We start from the raw sequence: 12,675 nt of genomic DNA, 5'->3' as shown, positions 1-12,675 counted from the left end.
TCGAGTATTTATAGACGAACTAACTGGCAGACAGGTTCTCATACCCGGTTTCATCAAAATTCCATAATTGCTCTTTATTTTAGAACGGTTGTTTCACAATCCGTTGCTTTAACTCCTCCCAAAGGTTTTCAATTGGATTTGGGTCGGGGAATTGCATTGGCCATTTAAGAGAAGTCACACCATTGTCCTGAACCCAATGTTTTACCAACTTCGAAAGATGCTGTGTACCAATATATTGCTGTAATTTCTATATTAGTGGCATACTTTCCTCAGCATATGACAGCATCGTGTTTTCCAAGATATCTTTGTAGTGGAACCAATTCATGGTGCCTGAAATACGATGTGTGGGTCCTACACCATACCACGAAAAGCCAACATGTTTTACGATCTTTTTTAGTAAACCGAGAATGCAATTTTTGACTTTAGGACAGCGAACATTCGTCTGGCATCTTTTCAAAGAAATTAATTTTTGTTTCGTCGCTCTACAAGATATTGCGCCACTTTGCCAGTTTGCATGATTTTTCGTGAATTGTAATCATACCTTTAATTTTTTTCGCAATAGTGGTATTCTTCTGGCTGTTCTGCCAGTTAATTTAGCTCGATATAGTCTTCGTCGGACCGTTCGAGAAGATATTATGCTACCAATATCGGCTGATATTATTGTCCGCGATCTGTTGACTTAAGTGACTGTTTATATAATATTTGTATATTTATATCTATACAATCTATGCGATATTCTAATCATATCTCGAATCACTAATGTAAGTCTCGCCTAAATGTATGCTTCGAGGAAGTGCTTAAGAAAGTGTAGTTGACATTTGCGTAGCTATATCACAACATTTTAGCAACTGATAATATGTATTTATATATGAAATCTTTCGCCGAAAATCCGAAATTGAAGATCTCTTAATATTATTATACAAAAAAGTTGTCAACTCGTCTAAAATATTATTGCCTTTACATGGGAAACACTACACCAATCAACTTGAGTGTATAGTACGTCACGCTGGCGTATTCAACAAATATAAAAGCTGCCATTAGGCCATTGGTTTAATTTACTTTTCTGATAACTAACAACACTTTGCTGCTTAAACAGTTAATAACAAACTAAGTAACGGTATAAATCTTTTGTGTTTATATATGTACATATGTGTATTAAGACGAATGTGCAACAAATAATTGAACTGTATCGGGTCATATCAACAACTCGAAATCATCATAAATTACAGATGTCTACAAATGCATATACGCATAGGTAGGTTTGTATATATTAGGGTGTGCGTTATTTTACAAGTTACCTTTCCTCGAAAATACTCCTAAAGTTTCAGTTTTTTCCTAGAAAAAAGAATCCAGCGTGAACAATCTGTTTATTTTCAATTTAAACCATGACTAAATATTTTTTTCCCTTGCATTTTACCTGAGATGCTATTTATATTGAAAGTTAAAAGAGAAAAATAATTTACATGAGATTTTATATCTTTTGCATTCAACTTCTCAACTCCAAGGAAAATTAACTCACATTTTTGAAAATATGAAAGTCTTATATAAAATTTAGCGTCTAATAAGAAAGGTCTGACGATTTTTCCAGAGAGACATTCCTTCAAAATTTATACGCAGTTAAATGTATGCATCGTATTTACTGAATCCAAATGGTACACCACGCCGTATGAGTAACGCATAATGCATAATTCGCTTGTATGGTATGAATGGTCAGGCCATTTGATGGATAATCTCTTTTCGTCTCTATCTAAGCACTACAGGGCAAGAAAGATTTCAGCTCATGATACCCGCACACCCTAAAGCATAAGTGTATGTATTATATATCCACATAAGTATTTAAGGGAAACCATAAAAGTCATTCACATTTGCCAATTTGAAATTGTGGTAGCCATAAATATCCATTCCATACAAACATTAACTGCCAAATGGCATACACATAAACTAAAATATACCGTTACTTATGTGCATATACTCGATTGTACTTATGTGCTTCTTTCTGTACTTATGGCTGCGAACATGTCAACATATGTGCATGTACTTACATATGAAAGGCGAAACTGTGCAGCTTGTCGCCCGAGAGCATGCACACTGACACACATTTGCGTGCGAGTGTATGTGTGTGTGCGTGTGAGTGACAGAGCCGAGCTGAGTTGGAAAAATGTCGGCTATTTGCCTTAAGGTAATCGAAAACTTTCAAACTTTATTATCCCTTCGGCTGGCAAAACGTTTTCGAATGACATTAATGGTGCATTACTCATTTACATGGATATAAAGTTGGACGGCACACAAGCACACAGCCAAAAACACATAAGAGCACATATATATGTTACGTATATGCCTACTCGCAGCATATACTTATGCAGTCGCATTGTCAAGTGAGTACATAAGTACAGCTTATTTAAGTCAGTACTCGTGTTATCTTAATGTACGAAAACTTTTACTGTAACAAAAAACGCATACTGAGTTTGCGAATGGCCATCGATTGCCTTTGCCTTCGCCAGCGGCATGAATGCGTTGACGCTGTCACTAGCTCTCCGTCTGTCAGTAATTTGTATGCTGTCAGCGTAAATAAGTTGGCTACAAATTGAAATTAAGTGCTTGGCCGAGGTGTGAGTTGAGTCCTTGTGACGTGTTGTTGCCTTGTTAAATTGCCTTATGCAATCATTGTTTTTGTTGTGGTGTCGACTTTTCGCATACTTCGTAATTAATTGAGTGCGTATCACTTTCATATTCATTGATAATGAAATAATGTTGAAATATGTTCATTTATTCGTGGAATGTTTCCAATGATTATATTTCGATTTCCTTTAAAACTGACAAGCGATTCGTGAAGTTTTTAATGCTTCTTCGAAAGTTTTGTTGCGTAATTTGGAACATCACAGGAAAGGAAAGTCATGCAGTGAAGTTGAGGAAGCTTAAAAATGTAATATATTGTCTCTTTTCGGCAGCATTACTAAATTAAACGATTTTGTGGTTCACATTTTATTAACAAAGTCGAACAATTATATGCCAACCGAACAATGTCTCTTATTAGGCGAAACTGCTTGGTCAATGCTTTCTCAGAAACGGATCACAAATATCCTGACACTTTTAGAGGCAGTCACTTATAGAGTAATAGTTTCTGTTAAAATTTACAGATGTGTATACCGATGTCCACTATCTGGAAGACAGTTTGGAAGGCCTTTTCATGGTAAAGCAAAGTGAGAAAATATTACTCCAGATATTAAATAAGCTGTCAAGGTACTGACACTTTCACCCATAATTCAATGTTGACAATTATCGTATAGTTTTAAGCAGGGTTTTAATCGGCAATAAAAAAATGGCACAAGTCCAAGGATTCAGTATACTCCTCGAGTGATTGGCTTCACCGAAGTTCATTGACATACAGAAGGGTTAAAGTCCTTGCTGAAGAAAAGCAATGAGGTCATTGACCTCTAAATGGGTTGATGTACTCGATGCTTAAGTCCTGGAGTGATTGGCCTTACCAACAGAACTGAAGATGTCAACGCTAAAGGTAACTAAGCGGAGTTTTGACCTCCGGAAAGGTTAATGTCCAATCTACAGGTAAGCAAAAAGGTCATTAATCTGAAAGGGTTGATGTACTCGCTAAAAGTAAACATATGGGTCCTTAGCCTCACCAAACGCTAAAGGCAAACAAATGGCTCATTAACTTCATTAAAGTTCATTGACCCAGATACTGAATATTTCGGCCTCTTTTCTTATCGAAATGTAGTTTGATGATAGCTAAACTCAAGTGCGGTATTTTCAAAGCAATAAAATATTAAATCATGTATACATATTTTAACAAAGAAAGTTCTCTTCACAGATTTGCTGGGTTAACACAAAATCACAAAGATTAAATCTGAGATTTGTGCATTTTCCTTTAAATATTTTTTGGAGCTTGTGGCAGTACTTATTTAACCAACAAGCCCATATAATAAAATTTTAAATTCATCAGACTATTTCAACTTGCATTTTATAATTTATGCTATTTCACGTCAAAAATTGGTAAAAGTCAAGCTATAAGTTTTCGAGGGACCAACAGATACCCAATTTATGAACCTTTCAGTATCTATAGTTGACTTTTTACCGAAGATATTGGTCACTTTGTAAAGCGTCCTAATGAAAATTAGTCAGGGAGCCTCTTTTCTTGATAGTAGTGTGTCGCGAAACCTAAATTGGATAAATTCAGGTCCATACTAAATACAATATTATACGAATTTCTTGCTTAATATGTATATATTTGATTTTTCAAAATATTAAGGGTTCAAAATGTTCGGCTACAACGGAAGACGGCGCTTCCTTACTGGTTATATTGTACATATGTTTTCCTTTCCCTCAAATATGCAGAACATAAAATCATACTTCCAAAATTAGAAAACAGAAGCTTAATTGCCTGGACTATTAGTGCTGTTGAGAACAGTGGGAAGAAAAAAGAAAGCCATGTAATATTCTCATATATCATCACCCCTGAATGGAAAGGGAATATAATAAAAATGTCTGCACGAAGGCATAATAGTGCATTTTACAATTGAAAAGAGAAGTGGAAAGGTTTTTCTTTGGCCGACATCGACCGACTGCAATGAAGGTCGATCATACTCATGGTATTTAAATCGTCTTCATGGTGTTGGCATTGATATATTTTTGAAATTTATACAATTATGCGCACATAGCTTGAAACAAAGAACATTTTAGCAATAGTGTTGCCACATAATTAAAATTTCTAGGTAAGCAAATCTGTTAAGATAAAAAATTACTACAATAGGGGTATCTCAATGAAGATTTTTAGGTGTAATTGGTAAAATCACTGAGTAGGGTTGCCATATTTTTAAAAATTTAAATAATAATCAAATTTATAAAATGAGTGAATCAATACATAATTTCATTAAATTTAAGAGGGATATGAAAGCTTAAAATTAAATATACTGCACTGAGAAGTGTTGCCACCTTTGTAGAATTTTTTTCTTAAAAGTTTATGTGATAAATAAAATAGTGTGATATGAACCAACAATATATATGTGAATTGAATGCAAGTCTTTAAACAAAATACGCATACACATTTGTATTTATAGTTGCCATCTTTTTAAACTTGTAAAACAAATGTTGTAAGTTAAAAAAATTTTGTAAGAAAAAAAATCATAGGAGGTAACTAAGACAAGAGTTTTAGGAAAAAATGTAGTGGTTGAAATTATTGAGTAGGGTTGCCACATTTTTAGAATCCTTTTCTAAAAAATGTATACTATATAATAAATATTGCATATGTATGCGTGAATTGAATACAAGTCTTAAAGCAAAGTATACGTATGTATATGAATGTATGTATATGGTTGCCACCTTTCCCGAACTTTTAAGAAAACAAATGTTGTAAGATAAAAATCATTACAATAGAAGAAGAGTTATAGAAAGTATTGTAGTAAATTCAAAAAAAAACTAAAATTATTGAGTAGGGTTGCCACTTTTTTGACAATTTCATTTAATCAAATTTATAATGTCAACGAATCAATAAAGTATTGATTCAAGTTAAAATCATACCATTGATGTTATATTGGGAGTGTTGCCACCTGTTCATTTATTGCATTTGAATATAAGGCTCGTTACTTTTACTTTTAAGTAAAATTCGGTTCCAATTTTGGAAATGGTTGCCAACATAAATTGATGAAAATTTCCCAATATGGCAATATTGGTGTCAAATGCAGAGTATCTACAAGCAAAAGTCTAATCTCTGGTGCATATTCTGCCTTTATATCCGAATTTCTTATTATTTATTATATTTTTTAATATTTACTGCTGTAATTATTTTTAACTGCCAGCGCGAACCGTTCAACCAAATTCCCAGAAATTGCGAATCGCTTGAAGAACACTAAACATACAAATGTGTACATAACGGTACCGGCGACTTTATGTGTAATTATGCATAAATAATAAAATTAGTTACATTGTTACATAATATTGCACATGATAATATGCTATCCCTATAAGAGTACGTAAGTCGACGAGTGTTTGAAGCCAACTGTGAATGCCGCACACGTACGAAGTACTTGCACAAAATGGCATTAAGGACCTTCGTAAGCACGATTGAAATGAGTTAGCAGTAAAAGGCCACAATGGCACGATAGGCTAAGGCCGACTTGGACGGGTTGTATTTCTGTATTTTATGGGGTGCTGGCGCAAACATATTGTGCAGGAAATCAAAGAAATTGCCAAGGAATTGCTACAACAAGCGACTGAGGTCCTGCCTGCATAACGACGAAAGGACGTGAGAGTGCTTGAGTGGGCTATCAGCCAGAAAAAAGGCAAAGGAAAGTAAAAACTCACGAGTTTCGCCGTTTTTAGGCACTTTCCTCCCCTTTCCGCCACAGCTGACGGAATAAATTAAAGCAATATGAATTCCGCTGAAGAACGCCATTAGGGGTGATTAACCTTACATGTGCCAAGCATGACTACATAAATAAATAAACAGACCTGCACACACTTGCGATTGCGATAAAAAATGTGGAAATTACATGCATTTATGCCGGTTACTTTGTTGCGACCGTTTCCTTGTTGTTGTGGTTGTTGTTAGACGGCAATTAGATGTTATTATGCAGAGACGCGTTGGCAGTACTATGGTGGCCTTTTCTGTGTATTTTATTTGTGCGCTATATGTGTATGTATGTAAGTATGTGTACAAATGTACATATAATTGTGCGACTTTCTTTTCTGAGCAAGGTTTCTTTATTAGGATTATAACTGAAATACTAGAATTGACTTTATTTACGGTATAATGAAAGAATTTTGAAAATTATCTCAATAAACTAAAATTATGACTTTCTTCACTCTTTGTTTGGTTCAAGTAGGTTTCCAAGGGTTAAAAAAAAAGAGCAACAAGCGTTCATTTGCCCAAAAACGGGTAATGTGACTGTAGGTCTGTATATATTTAGTGCTAAATGACTTATCATACTAAATGCCATCTATACTTTTCTAGATCATACTTGGAACAAACTTTGTGTTCTGGAGTTTGATCTCCAAATGTTTTTTCTTTTCCAGTCATACTTTCACAAAATTTGCATGCTTACCAACTGATCAAAATTGACCCGGACTGGAATGTAGATTGTAAATTAGAACAGCCTTTGTGTTCGAGTGGAGTTTGATCTCCAAATGTTTTTTCTTTTCCAGTCATACTTTGATAAATTTTGCTTGATTACCATGTGGTCAAATTTGACCCGGATTAGATTGGAAATTGGTAAAACCTTTGTCTTCGTGTTGAGTTTGATCCTCAAATGTCAATTTGTGTGTGCCTGGCAGCTGTTTTTTGCGACGCGAAAGATTTTTCTAATTTTTTTTCTCTTTGTTTTCATGGAAAAATGAATTGAACCACGAGTTGGCTTGCAAGTTTTGAGTTTCTGTTAGAATCTCGCCTGCGAAATTGTTGAAAATGTAGCAGAATTATTTTGGGAAGTCTACTTGATCATGAACACAAAAGTTTGAGTCGTACAGGCCATTCAGTGAAGCTCGTGACGTCATCGAAAACTTGTTCCATGCGAGTCTTCTATCCACCATTAAAAGGTAAGGTTTTGGCGTCAAAGGGATAGCAGCAGATCCCAGCATTTTTTTATGGATTGGCTCAACACAACACTTTTCGGTTAAAGTTTTGTTACAAGGCATTTCTATGTCAGACTCGTAGCAAAAGACTACAATTCTTTACAAAAACTAGAGGTCGAGTCGAGTAGAGATCGAAAAAGAGATGCTTGACGATTTATCAAACACTTCATTATCGGTGACAAGATGGTCCGAAAACCTAGCGAATGGGGCTTCAAAAATGAACCGAAACGGAGAAAAAACCGAAACTCGCTGAAGGACTGAAAGTTATCCCATGCGAGACTTATATTAAGTGTTTAGAAAATTGGATTAGGCGTTGACCGTCAATACAGACACGTTTCAGCAGCCAATTTTGAAGTCCATATTTTAGTTTTGATTTAAATTAATATATGTGAAAATGTAGTTGCTTTTTGTCAGTCCGGATCAAATTGGATTTGGTATATTATCGAAAAATATCCACTTCTGTTTCGTCGAGAAATCTTCTACTATTGTCCAAGCTATTCAACCAGATTACTTGTTACTGATTATAATAAATAAATATTGATTAAACTTAGGGTCAATATATCTTTGTTAGCGCCCAACTTCTTGTTAGGTAGAAGCTTATCGAGTTGTCACACAAAAAGAGAAAAATATGTTGGACTCATCGAAGAACGAGCTTGCTCTCGCGGTACAGTTCATTTTGAAGCCTCCGCTATAGTTAAAGACAGTACTCTCCTTCCACAGTTCCGTTCCTCCATTTCCATTTAAAAGAAAATCTCACCTGAAAGCATCGAAAAAAAAAAAACATTTTGGAAATATATAATCCTACTTAAGTACTAAAAGGAAGCTTTGATACTAATAATTATAAGATAGAAACATTATTTAACATTAAAGATATTTATCGGAAGTTATTCAGTGTTTTACAAATTCACGCCGTTATGGTCTGTACTACAACCACTCATTTTTAACTACAAACTAAATAAATGTTTCAAAACTCACAAATGCACTCAACCGTTTGTTTCTGTTTAATTATTCGCGAAAATATGGCAATATTTCGGTTGGAATTTAAATCGCATGACATGGAATTTTTGCGAAAGAATTTCACAGTTCAAAATGCCTGAAGTATTACCAATAACTGTTTTTGGGCGATTGCATGCAAATGAACATTGAACCTCGAAATTGAAAATGGGTGGTGCGGTAGTTTGTTCGTTGTTTGTGTTTTATGCTTGGTTTAATATCGCTGTGGCAAAATTGGCAGCTAAGCGAGACCAAAGCATCTCTATGATTGCAAATATCAAATATTTTATAGCGCGTGAGTTGAAGCATATTGTCAAATATGCAAATCAGTGAAAAGAGCAGCAAATTGATATGGTGTGGTATTGAATATATGCAACTTTGAAATATTTGGTACAAAGTAAAGTTGAAACTAAAGAGCGAAATATTCGCTTGCTGTTTTGGAGTCAGAAGGCTGCTATTGTTGTTAATAGTTGTGGTTGATTGTTCTCGGTCGGACAGAATTTGAAGTTCATTGAGACTATTTACATATAGTTGACTGCCATGGGAACCTATGTATGTGGTGGTTGATATAGAATTAATCTAGTGAATATAGAATTTATCAGTTTCCATTTCTTAGGCTACAGGCTTGGAAACAATTTACTGATGTGAAAGTTATGAAATCTGTATAGCTCTACGGAGAGCAAGATAACAAGAATTTAGTAAAAGTAGAAGTTCATTGAACTCTGTGGTCTAAAGAGAAAGAAAAATGTAGCAAAGGCAATGAAAATGCCAAAAAAAGCAGATCCACGCATTTCATTGCACTTTTTTTATAGTAGGAGGAAGCATCGAAAGCCGGAGTGCGCGACTTTAATATACTAAACCTTACCTACTCCCATTTCATATCTCTCCCATGGAACCACTGACCTAAGTATTAATTCATGGGAGAGAAGAAAATATTTAAGTCTTCTCCGCATTATGATGATTGTACGGACAGACTGACGCCTAATCTGTTGTAAATGTCTCAATCTTATCATAATCAGAGCTGTCGCTTCGCTAACAGCTTTCTATTTTACAGAGGACTCGCAGAGGATACTACATCCAAGTGTGATTTTCAGCTTTTTGCTTATACTTGAAAATCGAGGGCATTGTTAGAGTACGCGTTCAGAGTCTTCTATACAATCTGTATACGTCGGACAATATGGACTAAAGTCATGACGATATTTGTATAGGTAACAGGGTTGAAATCCAGGTCCTCATAATGTTTGTCTATCCACGAATGTATGCCTGGAATCAGTTTGTGGGTCCACCGTCCTTTGCGTGATCCTTGCTGCCAGATTGTGATGCTTTTGATTCACTCTTCTCTTTTTGCTGTTGTAGACATCTCTGATAATTTATACATTCGCGCTAATTCGTCTTCCTGGATATCAATCGGCACCATACTAGCTAATACCGCAGCACCGTCGTTTGGTTTGGTTCGGAGAGCACTTATCATGCGTATTGTAGAAAGCCCAGGCACTGCGTTAATTGATCTAGCACATGATTTTATGTCTAACGCCTGTATCCATTTTGCAGCCACATAGTTATCATAGTATCAGTTATGCTGATCTCATTACCTTAGCTAATAAAAATCGTCGGCTGGAACGCATATAGCCTATTTGCCATCATCCTAGAATAAACATTCTAGATTTTATTTGCTTTACATATCGTATTATTCAAGTGCTCATTGAATTTGAGTCTTGAGTCCAGTATTATATTGATGCAATTCAACTCACATTCTCCTATAGTGAGCGATATCTTTTCTTTAATTTTCTAGGAGTTTATGAGCAAGATTTCTGGTCTTCGGCAAATGCAGCTCGCGTGAAATTTCCTGCTGGTTTGCTTTAAATTAGTTTGCTAATAACGACTTTTGTGGACATACTCGCACACATATAAACAAATTTGCTGCGTAAATATTTATTTGAAAGCATAATTGAATATGTAAACGCATGTTGAAAAAATCTGTTTTTCAAATATTTTTTTGGGCAGGAGTTTGGGTTTGGTTTCACCGCTGCTATTTCATATACATGATGACTCGCAGGCAAATAAAGCGCATATGCATTTTTATTATTATTTAAGATCCGCAATAACTATTCTGCTGCTATAGAAAAGTGTATTTGTATTTATTTTGCCGTGTTTTTTAAGCCTAGCCGAGTTGTGGTACATAATACGCCACTCGTTAAGCGCTAGCTGACCTACATGCGAGCAAATCGCTGAAAGTCAACTTTCTGGCGAAATTTTTTCACAACTATTCAAGCACAATTTCATATATAAATATACATATGTATGTATATGTATAAGAGTGTGTGTGTTTGTTAATGTCAGCACTCTTTGTTTGGATGAAAGTTTTATGCAATAAACACACACACAAACAAAGCAGTTCGGTTATTTATATTTTGATTTGTGTGTAAATACTTTTTTGTTTTAAAATAAAGTTTAATTGCGAGAAAAAACTTTTGTTTTTGTAAATTATATATTTTTATGTGTTTATGGCACATATCATATACTATATGTAACTGTGTACGATACTTTCACATTGTCTGTCATCAAAATTTACTGAATTTGCAAAAGTGCTAAAAACGAGTAAATATTAAAAACACACAAACATAGATATATGAAAAAGTGTGCTTGTGTAACTGTAAACAAAGTATTATTTATATGTGTGAATAAATATTAGGGTATCCATGATTTCCCAAGTAGTTTGCTTCGTGCTAACGCCTCCTAAACTTGCAGTTTTTGCTTTAGAAAAGGATCGGATATATGTAAGTTTGCTGTTTAGTTTATACCAAAATTATGTCTAAATCATTTAAATTCCATTATGTAGATATAAAACATGGCATTTTTGATCGTTTGCATTAAAGTAAATAAATTTACAACATTGAAAAATTCGAAAATTATTTCAAAATTCGAATGCAAAATTTTTCGCTCTACAAAAAAGGTCTAAATGATTTTTTGTCGTACAAAGCTACAACTTCGAAAAATTCGAAAATTATTTCGAAATTCGAATGCAAAATTTTTCGCTCTACAAAAAGGTCTAAATGATTTTTGTCGTACAAAGCTACAACTTCGAAAAATTCGAAAATTATTTCAAAATTCGAATGCAAAATTTTCCGCTCTACAAAAAGGTCTAAATGATTTTTGTCGTACAAAGCTACAACTTCGAAAAATTCGAAAATTAGTTAAAAATTCGACCGCAACATTTTTCGCTCTACAAAAAAGGTCTAAATGATTTTTGTCGTACAAAACTACAACTTCGAAAAATTCGAAAACTATTTCGAAATTCGAATGTAAAATTTTCCGCTCTACAAGAAAGGTCCAAATGGTTCTTTTTAATACAAAGTTTCCGTTAAAAGTTATATGCATTTAAAGCTATGCTTCAAAAGTAGCATAGCTTTATGGTACACCATGTCGTATGAGCAACGCAGAATGCAAAAATCGCTGGTATGGTCGCTAAGCTCATTTCATGTTTAAATTTAACTGCGTATAATTTTTAAAGGAAAGTTTTTACCAAAAAAATTATTGATACCTTTTTTGTTGAACGAAAAATTTTGTATTCGAACATCGCTTTTTCAGAATTGTATATTTATTTATTTCGAAGATAAAAACTTTTAACCAAGGGTCAATAAAATCATATGTTAAATACAATATGTGGGAAAAGTTAAATGATTTCGACACTGTTTAAATTTAATATATTATATATATTTAAACAGAAACTGAAACTTAAGGTGTGTATGAAATGAAAAAAAAAAACAATAAACTTGGGAAATAACACACACCCTACTACATATATGTATATATTTCTACATTTATACACAGATGTCCACTTTAATTGCTTAGTGAAATCGAGTAGAGTTCACACATGCAATCAGTAATTACGACCTACAAGAGTAAATTTAAACCTACAAACAGTAAATCTCAACCTACAAACCTTCAATGTGTGCATGTGTGTGATTTGGCGTGAAAAAACTTCGCCACAACTATCAATGATGTATGCAATGTGAAAACATTTGAATTTCACAATTGAAAAATTGCATTAAAACTGCCATTTGTGAAAGTGTTTGCGGTTCGCCAACCAAATGAAAATAA

The 12,675-nt window shown here is 34.2% G+C and overlaps 1 protein-coding gene across 1 annotated transcript in view; it reads left to right on the top strand.

Annotated features, from left to right (window-relative positions):
* Window positions 1–12,675, top strand: part of LOC126756891 (augmin complex subunit dgt3) — a 276,422-nt gene that overhangs the window by 244,728 nt on the left and 19,019 nt on the right. The window lies entirely within an intron of this gene.

Source organism: Bactrocera neohumeralis, chromosome 4 (genome assembly GCF_024586455.1).
Source record: "Bactrocera neohumeralis isolate Rockhampton chromosome 4, APGP_CSIRO_Bneo_wtdbg2-racon-allhic-juicebox.fasta_v2, whole genome shotgun sequence".
Classification (NCBI taxonomy): domain Eukaryota; kingdom Metazoa; phylum Arthropoda; class Insecta; order Diptera; family Tephritidae; genus Bactrocera; species Bactrocera neohumeralis.
Note: the sequence above shows the minus strand (reverse complement) of the source record. Positions and strands in the feature narration are given on the sequence as shown.